Source organism: Eulemur rufifrons, chromosome 6 (genome assembly GCF_041146395.1).
Source record: "Eulemur rufifrons isolate Redbay chromosome 6, OSU_ERuf_1, whole genome shotgun sequence".
Classification (NCBI taxonomy): domain Eukaryota; kingdom Metazoa; phylum Chordata; class Mammalia; order Primates; family Lemuridae; genus Eulemur; species Eulemur rufifrons.
In genome coordinates this window covers 89,212,213-89,225,210 of record NC_090988.1, presented here as the reverse complement: position 1 = coordinate 89,225,210, position 12,998 = coordinate 89,212,213, and the positions used below count along the sequence as shown (strand labels likewise).

General features: G+C 39.8%; 1 protein-coding gene and 1 pseudogene across 7 annotated transcripts in view; one reads left to right on the top strand and one right to left on the bottom strand.

Moving 5' to 3' along the window:
• AMBRA1 (autophagy and beclin 1 regulator 1) overlaps positions 1-12,998 on the top strand; it is a 144,735-nt gene that overhangs the window by 81,879 nt on the left and 49,858 nt on the right. The gene's annotated exons all lie outside the window — the stretch shown is intronic.
• On the bottom strand, positions 3,557-4,351 carry LOC138383620 (transcription initiation factor TFIID subunit 9-like; annotated as a pseudogene).

The window sequence follows — 12,998 nt, the reverse complement described above, 5'->3', positions numbered from 1 at the left end:
AAGTACCTAGAGGTACTTAAGTCTCTCAGAGGGATTTAAGATAGTCTCTATGCTTACAGAGCTTACAGTCCAGTAGTAAGTGTCAGACATACTCAAGTAATGCATTGTTTCTGTATTTAGTATGGAGTTATTGCGTATCTTCTATGGCAGAGCATCAAGATATTTCATATAAAGATCAGGAAATTGTGTGTGTTCTTGCTGTCAAAGGCACTTATTAATAATGTACTATAGGGTTTCAGGTTTAGAGACATGTTGAGTGGGAACAGAGCAAGTATACTTGGCTGATAGATTTTGAGTTGAGCCTCTGGTGGACTGAATTTTAAACCCAACCTCAAGTGGAGTAAATAATGGTAGAGCATCCTGCCTGGATAGGACAAGAGATTGAGCAAAAGGAATATGACAGAATAAGAGAGACAAACAAAATGCTGTGGGACTTCCATAGAGATCATGTCAGGTTAGTGAGATCAGAGAAGACTCCCAGAAAAAGGGGGTTATTTGAGAGGATCTTTGAATGGGGAATAGGGAATCAGGAGATTTTAGTAAACATTTATTATGAGCGGGAGGGAAGGAGTCTAGATAGTGGGGACAGTATAAACAAAAGCATAAACATGGGGCAATGCTTAAAACACATTTACAAAGTGATGTAAATGGCAAGCAGTGGGAAGTAAGCACAGAGAGGTGGATTACAGGCAGATTGTGGCGAGCCTTGAAGAGCAGACCACAGAGTCTATCCGTGGTTTAGGCAGTGAGGAGCCCTTGAAGCTTTTTGAGCAAGTGAGTGATACAATAAAAACTATGCTTTTAAAAACAATCAGTCTAGCATTGAAAGATGGATTGTAGTGAGGAGAGTAAAGAGAAAGATAGATGGTTTTGTAAGGGACAAGGGCTTATGACTTAGTTTTAACTGTAAGAATATTTCGTGATGTTTCCCACACCCCAAGGGGCTATCTAAAGAAGTTTGCAGATGTCCAGGCATTCTTGGTGATGACCAGCAACAGAGTTGGTCTTAAAAAGGCATGTACTACACCATCATGCTCACTGGTTCACAGGTATTCTTGGCGTGTGATAGCAGGTCCAGAGTTTTCTGAGAGGTGCAGGTAAGCAGCTCTGGCAGGTGGGAAGACACTAGAAGCACATCTTAGTCTCCTTTTTTTTTTTTGAAGTCGGAGTCTTGCTCTTTTGCCCTTGCTAGAGTTGCTGTGTCGTCAGCCTAGCTCACAGCAACCTCCAGCTCCTGGGCTTAAGCATCCTTCTGCCTCAGCCTCCCAAGTAGCTGGGACTACAGGCATGTGCCACCATGCCCAGCTAATTTTTTCTATATATTTTTAGTTGTCCAGATAATTTCTTTCTATTTTTTAGTAGAGATGGGGTCTCGCTCTTGCTCAGGCTGGTCTTGAACTCCTTACCTCTAGCCATCCTCCACCTCAGCCTCCCAGAGTGCTAGGATTATAGGTGTGAGCCACCGTGCCTGGCTTAGTCTCCTTTTGCTTTCCTTTGTAAAATAGCTCTTGTGAAAGCTAGAAAATTGCCACAGACCTTTCTTAGAAATTTATCTAACTGGACATTAAAAATAAGCCTTTCTTGTCTTCAAGGTAAGATATTACATGGGATCAAAATGGCATCAAGAGAAAAGGCTGGGCCTGGGCATGTGGTCACACTTTTCTTTTGTGCAGACTGTTCCTAGTTTGAACCCAGCAAGCCCATGGTCTGAGAGTTTCTGCTTTTGTGAAGTACGAAGCTTGTGTGACCGTATGCCATTCATAGCTGCCTGCTTTACATGATATAAACTTGATTCATCAAGACTCAGGACATGTTTCTGTGGGCGTAATCTTTTATGTCAGGAATTCCAAATAAGTGGAATGAAGCCTCCCTGCCCACCTTTGGAATTTAGTAGGACTCCACATCCCAAAACGTTTTACTTTAGCCAATTACTGCCCCCCCTACCTTGTTGGGCAAGGCTTAAGATTCTGGGAGAGCATGTAAAGGTTGGTTTTTTCCTTTGTGTCCCCAGTTGCTTGCTTGCTTGTTTGCTTCCTGCCTTCCTATTGTGAGGAATTTTAAAAATACAGAAAGCATAGTATCTATACAGGCATGTATATAACAAGCATTTGTGCTTACACAACCAAAATTTAATAGTTGTTAACATTTTGCCTTGTTTGTCTTAACAAATTTTTTAAAATATAATCATTTCAGATAAAGCTGAAGTTCCTTTGATACCTTTAATTATATTTCCCTCTTTACACAGAGTCAACTGATTTTATGACTTTGGTTTCCATGATTGCACTCCATCTTTTATAACTTAATATGTTAGTAAAAATATCATTGTTTTGTGTTTTTAATAGTTGTATTTATATAAATGGTATTATACCATATGTATCATTTAATAGCTTTTATTATTTTTTAGTTTTTCTTATTTTAAATAGAGTCTAGATACGTTGCCCAAGATGATCTTTTGAACTCCTGACCTGAAGCAATTCTCCCCTCTCAGCCTCCCAAAGTGCTGGGATTACAGGCATGAGGGCTACCACGCCTGGCCTCATTTTACACCTTTAAAATTCAAAATTATTTCTTATCAGTCCACATTGACATAGTTTGATTGATTTCATTTGTTCCTTTTAATTGTTGCGTAATACTCTATATTTATTTATTTATTTACTATACCCTTATTAGGCCGTGTTGCATAATGTGATAATATTCAATTGTTATCTGTTCCCTATTGATGAACATTTAACTTTCTATATTTTTGCTGTTAGAATGTGCCTCGACATTGTGTGGTGTTTTCTCTGGGATATTTACTGAGAGGTGGAATTATTCTGGCTCCTCTTTAGTTAGATAGCACAGATTTATTGGCTGCTAAAGCCATAACCCTCTTACTTCTTAGATGTATGAAAGCCATCTCAGAGTATTATTCTGACTGGTACTCAGTGAAAAGAGAGAACCTGAGATTCACAAATTTCATTGCAGACCCAAGACCAAGGAGTTTTTCTCAAGTCCTTCAACTCATTAGCTCCATGGAACAAGTAAATGTATGTGTTGAATAGAGGGGAGATTAAATAGTAAAATGTATAATTTATTTATTTTTTTTTTGTTTTATTTTGTTTTTTAGAACAACTTAGAAAAAAGTATAAATGTGTAATTTTTAACAAGTCATTATAAAGATAACTCTCATACTCCCTGCCACCCCTTTAAAAATTTATAATGCAGGTCTATTGTAAATCAGTTAATACCAAAATCTGTACAGTAAAATGTTTAAATCTCTCCTCACCATTCTTACCTCCACCCTCATTCTCCAAAGTTTTATTGGTTCAAACACATATGTATATTTATATACTTATATAGTTTTCTTCCTTTTTTTAAATAAAAGACAACTTTATTTTTTTATGCTTAAAGGCTGACAAAAAACCATTGCTAATCCAATTAAAGAAAATCCAACATTTCGGTTGAGAAGTATGGTTACTTTATTTACACTTTAAATATTACTTAAGTTTTCTAAAACACAACTTGAGAACATCCAGCATTCACGTTTAATTTCAGTACAGTGGAATCAAGATCAGGCCTACCTGTTACATGCATCAAGGCTGGGTTGCAAATTATCATAGTCTTCATCGTCTTCATGGTTTCTTCTCAGTGCATTTAATGACTCATTGGTAGTGTTTTGTGATGACACCGTATTAGTGGTAATAAGAATGTTTTTGGACCCAATTAGTGACAGATTAATCAGAACTTTCTGAACTGATATTGTAGGAATTGATGCTTTTATAGCTGGATATGGGAAGCAGACATCTGTACTATAAACTTTTGCTCTATGAGGGACAATGGAGTCCCTACTTTAGTTGAAACAGACATGGTTTTCGGGATTGTTGTGCCTAATGTGGGAGTACTTGGTCTGCTAATAACTGAACCAGTGCTTAACTGGGGAATTGTTATTCTTGCAGAATTAGATGCCTTTTTCTGTAAAGACTTAAGCCTGTAGTTTGGAGCTGTTAAGCAGTATCTTTCAGGTGGCATTCTAGGACCTGGGTACAGCTTGATCAATGACAAAGGTTTTTTATTTCTTTGTCTTACAATACCTAATAAAAAATCTCTTGGGGAAGGAGAGGTAAAAACACTGGTCAGTGTGACATGGGATTGCCAATCACACATCATTTGCATCAACAGTAGCTTTCCTAGCATGGCTTGAATAAATTTTTGCATCATCTAGAATTGTAGTCACATATCAGAAGGCAAACTCCAATATCTGATTTATAACTCTTGATTCATATTCCGTAATCCCCATATCCTTTAGGATTTGTGCTATCATCTGTGCATCTATTTGTATGCTCTTAAGCAAAACCATCTTGCCAGACTCCATAAGTTGGTGATCAGACTTCTTGAGCTAAATCACCTACATTAATGTATTTCAGTCCTGATCTTGATGCAAGTTCTTTCCCTAGTTCCAACCGCTGGTGTACCAGTGAGCAGGATATTCAGAAGCAACGTGATCCTCACCAAGATGGCTCCAAGTGCCTTGGTCCATGTGCCCTTCATTTTGTTTTTTAACAGAGATGGGATCATACAGAATAGTATATCAAGGACTTCTTCTATATCAGTATACTAATACAGATCAACTTTATTCTGTTCAATGGCCAAATGGTGTTCCATAGTGTAGCTAAACATAGTTTAACTGTCTTTTCCTGATGGATTTTCAGGTTTATTTGCAATCAAAGACAGGCTTTTTTTTGCAAAATATGGTTGCTTAGTTCCATTCCTGGATGTATATACCAGACTGAAAACTCCCTTAAAATATGATTTGGTTTTTTATAATTCAGCCAATCCCTATAATAGACACAGGTAGCAAAGGCTGTCTGGGACCTGTCATCTTGCTTGCAGAAAGAACAGTTTGTAAGGCCAGTGGTGACATTCCTTGTAGTTCCCATCAGTGTCCCTCACCCTTGTGTATTTGATATTTGTGAATAGCAATATTCTAAGTCCCAAGACTGCAATATTAAAAATGAGAAGGAAAAGCAGACTGCTTCTCTCAAAAGGTTCACCACCTAAGTAAGGATTGTGCAGTACCAACTGAAAATCGATGGCTGAGTGTATTCAGAGAAAAAAGCACTTGAACTCAGAGCAAACTTTATATACATGTAGTCAGGTATCCTAACAGATGACAAATGTTTTATGTTATGAAAATTGCTGGCCAGGCATGGTGGCTCACACCTGTAATCCTACTACTCTGGGAGGCTGAGGCTAGAGGATCCCTTGAGATCAGGAGTTGGAGACCAGCCTGAGCAAGAGTGAGACCCTGTCTTTACTAAAAATATAAAAAAAAATTAGCCAGGCAACTAAAAATAGAAACAAACAAACAAAAAATTAGCCGGGCATGGTGTCGAGCACCTATAGTCCCAGCTACTTGGGAGGCTGAGGCAGGAGGATTGCTTGAACCCAGGAGTTTGAGGTTGCTGTGACCTAGGCTGATGCCGCCACAGCACTCTAGCCCAGGCAACAGAGTGAGACTCTGTCTCAAAAAAAAGAAAGAAAGGAAGAAAAGTAATATTGCTAATATTGTGTGGGCAGGGATTTCTCTCTAATTCAGGAAAGTTTCCAGGAGGAGGTGGGATTTTAAACAGGTTTCTAGACTAGAAAGGCTAATCTAGATTGCTGTTTATTTTCCAGGTGCATCCTTTTAGCAGTGTCTCAATACATAGCTTGTTAATATTGCGTTTCCACTGTGTGCCTGGTATTAATGTCTGAACAGTGGATTTTAATTAGAAGCAATTTCAAATTAGCTATCTTTATATGACAAGTGCTGTTCTCCTAGGATTCCACAGCATATTCCTGGTTCTGGGGACCGGTCACATTTCTGAGCAGTTTGTGATGTGAAACAGACACATTTACTGTGTTCTTTCCCACTTATTTTTTTTTTTTTTTTTGAGACAGAGTCTCACTCTGTTGCCCAGGCTAGAGTGAGTGCCATGGCATCAGCCTAGCTCACAGCAACCTCAAACTCCTGAGCTCAAGGGATCCTCCTGTCTCAGCCTCCCGAGTAGTTGGGACTACAGGCATGCACCACCATGCCCGGCTAATTTTTTCTATATATATTTTTAGCTGTCCCTATAATTTCTTTCTATTTTTAGTAGAGATGGGGTCTCGCTCTTGCTCAGGCCGGTCTTGAACTCCTGAGCTCAAACGATCCGCCCACCTTGGCCTCCCAGAGTGCTAGGATTACAGGCGTGAGCCACCGCGCCCGGCCTCCGACTTATTTTTGCTCTTGATTTTCCATTAAGGTGTTCCTGTACTTCAGAGCAAAGGTCTGGAATATTTTTTTCCATCTTAGGATCTAGAGGAAAACTGTGGCTGGACCAGTGGGGCAGGATGTCTTTTTGAATGTCTTAAAGGATCTAGTTACTGACATTGTTAGGCCTACTTTTAGCAGAATCAGGATGCAGGGTTTTTTGTTTGTTTGTTTTGAGATGGTCTTGCTCTGTTGCCCAGGCTAGCGTGCCCTGGTGTCATCATAGCTCACTGCACCGTCAACCTCCTGGCCTCAAGCGATCCTCCCGCCTCAGCCTCCCAGAGTGCCAGGGTTACTGGCATGAGCCACTGTTCCTGGCATCAGGATGCAGTTTTTGCAAAACTCCCAGCCATCGTCTTATAAACAACTGCCACCACATATATTAGGAATTGCTAACCTTTTGACTTTACTGAAAAAACCTCAGACCCTTTACAGAAACCAAGTTAGCTAGATGCTTTATCTCAGTGTCACAGGTCCCCAAATAAACAGCATTTCCCCTGGACCTAGTTGTGGAACACCCATAAGATCTTCAAGCTGTTAAATTTTTCCTTCATTACAAAGTGAATGTGAATGGGTAGGCAAAACTGAGTGTTGTATTCTGGAGTCCACTTTCTGATCTAATTTTACCTTTGACCTCCAAACTCTAGGGGCTTTGTTAGCCCTTAGCCCTTGGAACTTATCCTCTATGTCCCTGGGTAAATAGTAATGTGGTAGTGATTGCACTGAAGTGACACCATGCTGCCCATGGATTGTAAGTGAACCAGGCTTTGAATCAGAGAGTTCAACAGGCTTGAGGGGCTCTGCCCCTTTCCTCTCTGGAAGCAGGCCTGGCCTCTTTCTTGCATGTTGGCCCCAACTGACTCAGCTGTAATGCTGTACCCTGAAATATACAGGTGCTGATTTGACAGGAGCTTTTTCACCCTTTAGAAGCTGGGCCCCCTAATGAGAATGTAGGCTCATAGAGCAATAATTCACGTGTAGGTGGCCTGTAAGGAAAGTTTTAACAAAAGAGTTGGTTAAGAAGCTGATTTATTTTCTTGCTTTAACTCTCTTGTCATGTGCTGAGAGGGGGCGGAAGAGGAGGGGAGGGTGGGGACTGGTGCTGCTGAAAGCATTTATCTTCATTTCTGCCATCTCCCAGTGTTTATTACCCTGTGATCGACAGATGAGGAAAGCTGCCAGTCAAACCCACGTTCAGCACATTTCCATTTCCCTTTATTGCAGATTTTTTAGGCTTTTGAAATCTGCATCCTCTTTGCAGCAATAAAGGTCGTTTCCCTCCTGCTGCTGACAAGCCCAAGACCCTCTGGTCCAATTCTACTTACTTGTGCTTCCACCAAACAATAAAAGCTGCAGGAGTTTCAGCAATTTAAGACAAGTGATTGGTGAGAGCTGTTCAGTGTTTGAGTCAGTCGGTCCCTTTCTTTTTCTTTCTCTTTCACCTCTTTCTCCCTCAGTCCTCCTCCCCACTTTGCCTCTCTCTGTGCCCATTCTTTTGCTGCCCAAGCACCCCCTTAAGCAGCTCTGTTGTGTAATGATGAGAGGATGGCAGCTTCTTGGCTTCACCTAGGGACCCACCTCAGCCAGTGTCCTCTGTTGCTGAGACCTAAATATAGGAAATGCCAGATTGTGGGAGCTGTGTTAGTAGAGGTAGAGTAATTCTTAATACCCTTATCCACCTGCATGTCTTCTGTCAGAGGTAGAGGCTTTGAGGAAATCCCTGCCTGGTAGGAGTGAATGTTAGGTGTTTTTGTTTTGGGGTTTTCTTTCCCCTCTGTTTTCTCTGAACACTGTGGTTTTTTTGGAATACTGTTCCTAATAATCTTTCAGTAGCATGTGTTCTTGTGAGCTTATTTGTTTTTGTCTTAAATAATGTTTGTGGGTAGAAGAAAGGTAATGGTATTAATTTCTTTGAAAATGGATGTTCTGCTTTCATATTTACTTGACCCAATTACATGATTAATGTAAGTGCAGGTAATTGCTTCATTGGGACATATGTATCGAAGGAGGACAGGTCTACAACATGTTGATGAAAACGGGCCTCACCCTCTTTCTCTGCCCACACAGGAGCATCTTAGCTTGACTTCAGAGATCTAGGAGCTACCAGTCACTCTGCCAACAGCCAAGATTAATCCTGGATTGTAATATGATGGGAGAACAGAGTGTGAACCTAGCAAAGAGCAGCTTATTCCCTTTGTTTGGGGTGATAACTCATTGCAGAACTCCGGATGGCACTGGTGCATTCCAGGCAATGTGATTGAATCGTTAGGGATCGCTGAATTAGGAAGCAAAGTAGTCTAATGAAGCCCCACTACCTGTGGGCTTTCTGAGGCTCACTGTCTAATGGTGTGAGCGCTGTTCCCTGTTTGATCTCTTTGACTGGGTTTTTAAGGGAAAATAGTCATGTCAGGCCTAGAGGTTACACTCTCCCATCAGACCTAACTACTTTCCTGCAGATTTGAATATGATTCTGATTTCATGCCATGTCTGTGGCATTACCTTGTATGCATATGTCTACTTAACATCTCCTCTTTGAAAGCATTTGTAAAAAGCTAATATCATGCTGGGCACAGTGGCTCATGCCTTTAATCCCAGCACTTCGGAAGGCCAAGGTGGGAGGATCATTTGAGGACAGGAGTTCAAGATCAACCTAGGCAACAATAGTGAGACCCCATCTCTTTAAAAAAAACAAAACAAAACAAAACAAAATAGCTGGGCATGGTGGCACATCCTTGTAGTCCCAGCTACTTGGGAGGCTGAGGCAGGAGAATCCCTTGAGCCCAGGAGTTCGAGGTTACAGTGAGCTATGATCAGGCCACTACACTGTAGCCTGGGAAACAGAAGGAGACCATGTCTCTTAAAAAAAAAAAAAAAAAAAAATTTATCAATACTATGTAATTCTGCTTATATGAGGTTATACAAAGTAGTCAAATTCATAGAAACAGAAGGTAGAATGGTGGTTACCAGGGGTTGGGGAAGAGGGAAAGGGAAAATTGTTTAATAAGTATAGAGTTTGAGATTTGCAAGAGGAAAATTTCTGTAGATCTGCTTCACAACAATGTGAATATACTTAACTCTACAAAAGTGTACACTTAAATATAGTTAAGGGGATAAACTTTGTTATGTGCTTTTACCACAATTTTATAAAAAAGAAAAGCTAATATCAGATTCTTTGTACCACCTACTATTTACTCTGGATAGGAAGGCTCTATCCACTGCTGTGGCCCTAATGAACATCAGCTTAATTTCTCATTTGTGGAACAATAAAATTGTGTTGATTTAGGGGCCTAATTTCTGCACATAGCACATACAGACATTGAAGTCTGTAGTTATAAAATATTTACTCTTTAGTTCATGTTAAGTATATTTCAAACTTATATAATGAGTGATCTTAATGTCAGATGAAGTGACCGGTAAAGGAATTACTAAGCAGTCTAAGTCCAATAAACAGACCAAATGCCTTACTCAGAACATTTCCTGTGCCAGAGTTATAGACACCCACATGGTGGCAGTTTGAAGTTTTATTCTTGTGTTTTTACAGAAAATGATGTCCCCTAATGCTCTTCTTTTAGCCTCAGGAAAAAGAGAAGACTCAGTTTCAGCTATAGGTAATACACTCAGAATTGGTCTTTGAAACCTTTTTCCTTCCAAAGGAAATAATTGTTTCTCTCAAGCGCTTTTATGATAGCCAGTTTTCCACACAGTGTATTTTCTATAAAATAAAAACTATTATCTTATTCTCATATGAACCTGTGGTTCAGTTATAAACATGCAATAGAATATTATTCAGCCATAAAAAGGAACGGAATACTGATACATGTTATCTAGCATGGATGAACTTGAGAACATTATATTAAGTAAAAGAAACCGGACACAAAAGGCCACCTACTGTATGGTTCCAGTAAATGAAATGTCAGGGAAAAGCAAAATTATAGTGAGAGAAAGTAGATTAGTGATTGCCTAGGGCCAGGGAGGGAGTGGGACAGAGTAGAGTGGAGTGACTGCTAATGGGTACAGTATTTTGGGAGATGATGGAAATGTCCTACAATTAGATAGTAGTGATGGTTGTTGTAAAATTGATTTAGTGGTGGTTACACAACTGTGTGAATATGCTAACAACCCTTGAATCATATACTTATATAAATAGGTGAATTGTATGGTATGTGAATTATATCTCAATAAAGCTATAATTTTAAACAGACACACACATATATTTGGCCATTTTCCTCAATGTCAAAATCGTAAATGGGAACTAAGAGAAACTCGGGACACTTCTACCCTGGGAGGAAGTCTTGTTATTTGTCATCAGGGACTCTTTCCAGGTCCCCAGGCAATAGAATAAATTGACTGTGATCTTAGATGAGATTATTAAATGGTGACAAAGTGAGTGTGACTGAGTGCTTAGTTATTCTCCCTTCTTAGGACAGATTTCACGACTGCATTTGAATGAAACTTTCTAGAAAGAAGAATAAGTACCCTTCCTAGGATGCCATTCAGTATACATTAATACTTAGAAAGGATGGTTTCTGTGTTCAAATAATTCTGTGTTATATTGCTCTAAGAATTATTATTTTTCATATACAGAAGCCAGTTTATTTATTTACATAGAGCTCAGACAATCCATAAGAAAGAAGTTAAAATAACCAAAGCCAGGCATGGTGGCTCACACCTGTAGTTCCTGCTACTTAGAAGGCTGAAGTGGGAGGATCACCTGAGCCCAGGAGTTAGAGACTGCAGTAAACTATGATCTTGCCACTGCACTCTAGCTTGGGCAGCAGAGCAAGAGCCCCATCTCTTAAAAAAATGGGATTACCATTTTTTACTTCCCAAATTAATCAAAATTTGTATTGATAGTGGCAGGGTTGTTTTTGAGACAGGGTCTTGCTGTGTTGCCCAGGCTGTCTCATGGTGTGAGCCACTGTGCCTGGCTCAGTCGTGTTTTTTTAATAACCGCCTTATTGAGATATAATTCACATACTATACATATACATAGTATACTGCATATGCTATGACTTTTGGTAAATGCAGAGTTGTGTAACCATCACTACTATCTGTGTATTTCAGAACATTTTTATCACCTCCTAAAAAACTCCTGTACACATTAACAGTCACTTCCCTCTTCCCCTTTCTTTCCTTTACCTCCCTCCAGCCCTAGGCAACCACTAATCTACATTTTGTGTCCATAGCTTTGCCTATTCTAGACATTCCATGTAAATGGAATCATATAATAATGGGATCTTTTAAAACTGACTTTATAAGAATTTTGAAAGGTCGATATGTTGTTCAGTTGGACCTGCCCTTGGCCTTCTAGTCTCTTGCTCTACTGACCAGTGAGCAAGCTGGTCCTTAGCTCTATGTAACAACCAAACAGAAAGATAGTAATTGTGTTTCCAGGCTGATGAGTGTCTGCATCCGCAGCCCCTTTCTTCTTCCATCTTCCCATCAGCAGCATAGTCAGAGATGACCGTTCTGAATTATGCAATCTCAAATGAAACAGATTTTGTAGGACTGAAATGTAATTTATTCGTTTCCTTCTTTGCAACTTGCCCTTTTTACCCTCCCCAAATTAGCTTTTCTGATAGATTCGCTAATGATTCCCATTGTTCAGTATCTTCACTAAACTGTTGAATCATACTCTTCATTTCCCTGCTTTTCGAATAGATCTTGGAGAGAGGCTAAGGAGCTGGTTTGGAAAAAGCTTCCTAATTCTTTCCAGACAACTAAAGAGAAGAGTCTGGGGAAAGCAGAGCAAGAGGGATGCACTCAGGTTATCAGGCTTGGTAGAGCTCGCCTTTCATGTCACTGCAGGGCCTAATAGGATTTTATCCCTAGACACATTCTTGGAGCTTCCGGCCTACAAGTTGAATACCTGACTGGGAGAATGATGACTTGGTTTTTGCCATTGTTCCCTGATTGTTGGCCAGGATCACTGGATTTGAGCTTCTCTTCCCCCTTGTTTTGTCTTTCATCAGAATAATCTTTATTTACTGTTTTGCTCTGAGGCTCCAGGGAAGGAATTCTGAGGTTGTGTGATAGCACTGAACTCCCATAACTGTCACTGTCCTTATGGACAGCCGCTGTTTCCACTGTCTCCTAGAACTTGAATGAAAAGTCTTGGTCTTTTTCTTTCTCTTTTTAAAAACAGACTTTCAAAAAGAAGACTTTTAGATTTATAGAAAAATTGAGTTGAAAGTACAGAGAATTCCCATATCCTCCTTCCCTCCATACTCAGTCTCCCCTACTATCAGCATCCTGCACTAGTGGGTACACTTGCTGCAACTGATGAGCCAACATGGATACATCATAATTACCCAAAGTCCGTAATTTACATTAGGGTTCACTCTTGGTGTTGTAAGTTCCATAGGTCTGGGGAAATGTATAATGACATGTATCTAACACTATAGTATAATAATAGATAACTTTACTGCCCCCAAAATTTCCCTGTGCTCCACCTATTCATCCCTTCCTCCCCTCAAACCCATACCAACCACTAGTCTTTTTTATGTCTTCATAGTTTTGCCTTTTCCAGAATGTCATGCATTTGGAATCAGACAGTATGTAGCCTTTTGACTTTTTTCACTTAGTAATATGCATTTAAGATTCCTACATGTTTTTTCATGGCTTGATACCTCATTTCTTTTAGCACCGATTAATATTCCATTGTATGGAGGTGCCACAGTTTATCCATTCTCCTATTGAAGGACATTTTGGTTGCTTCCACATT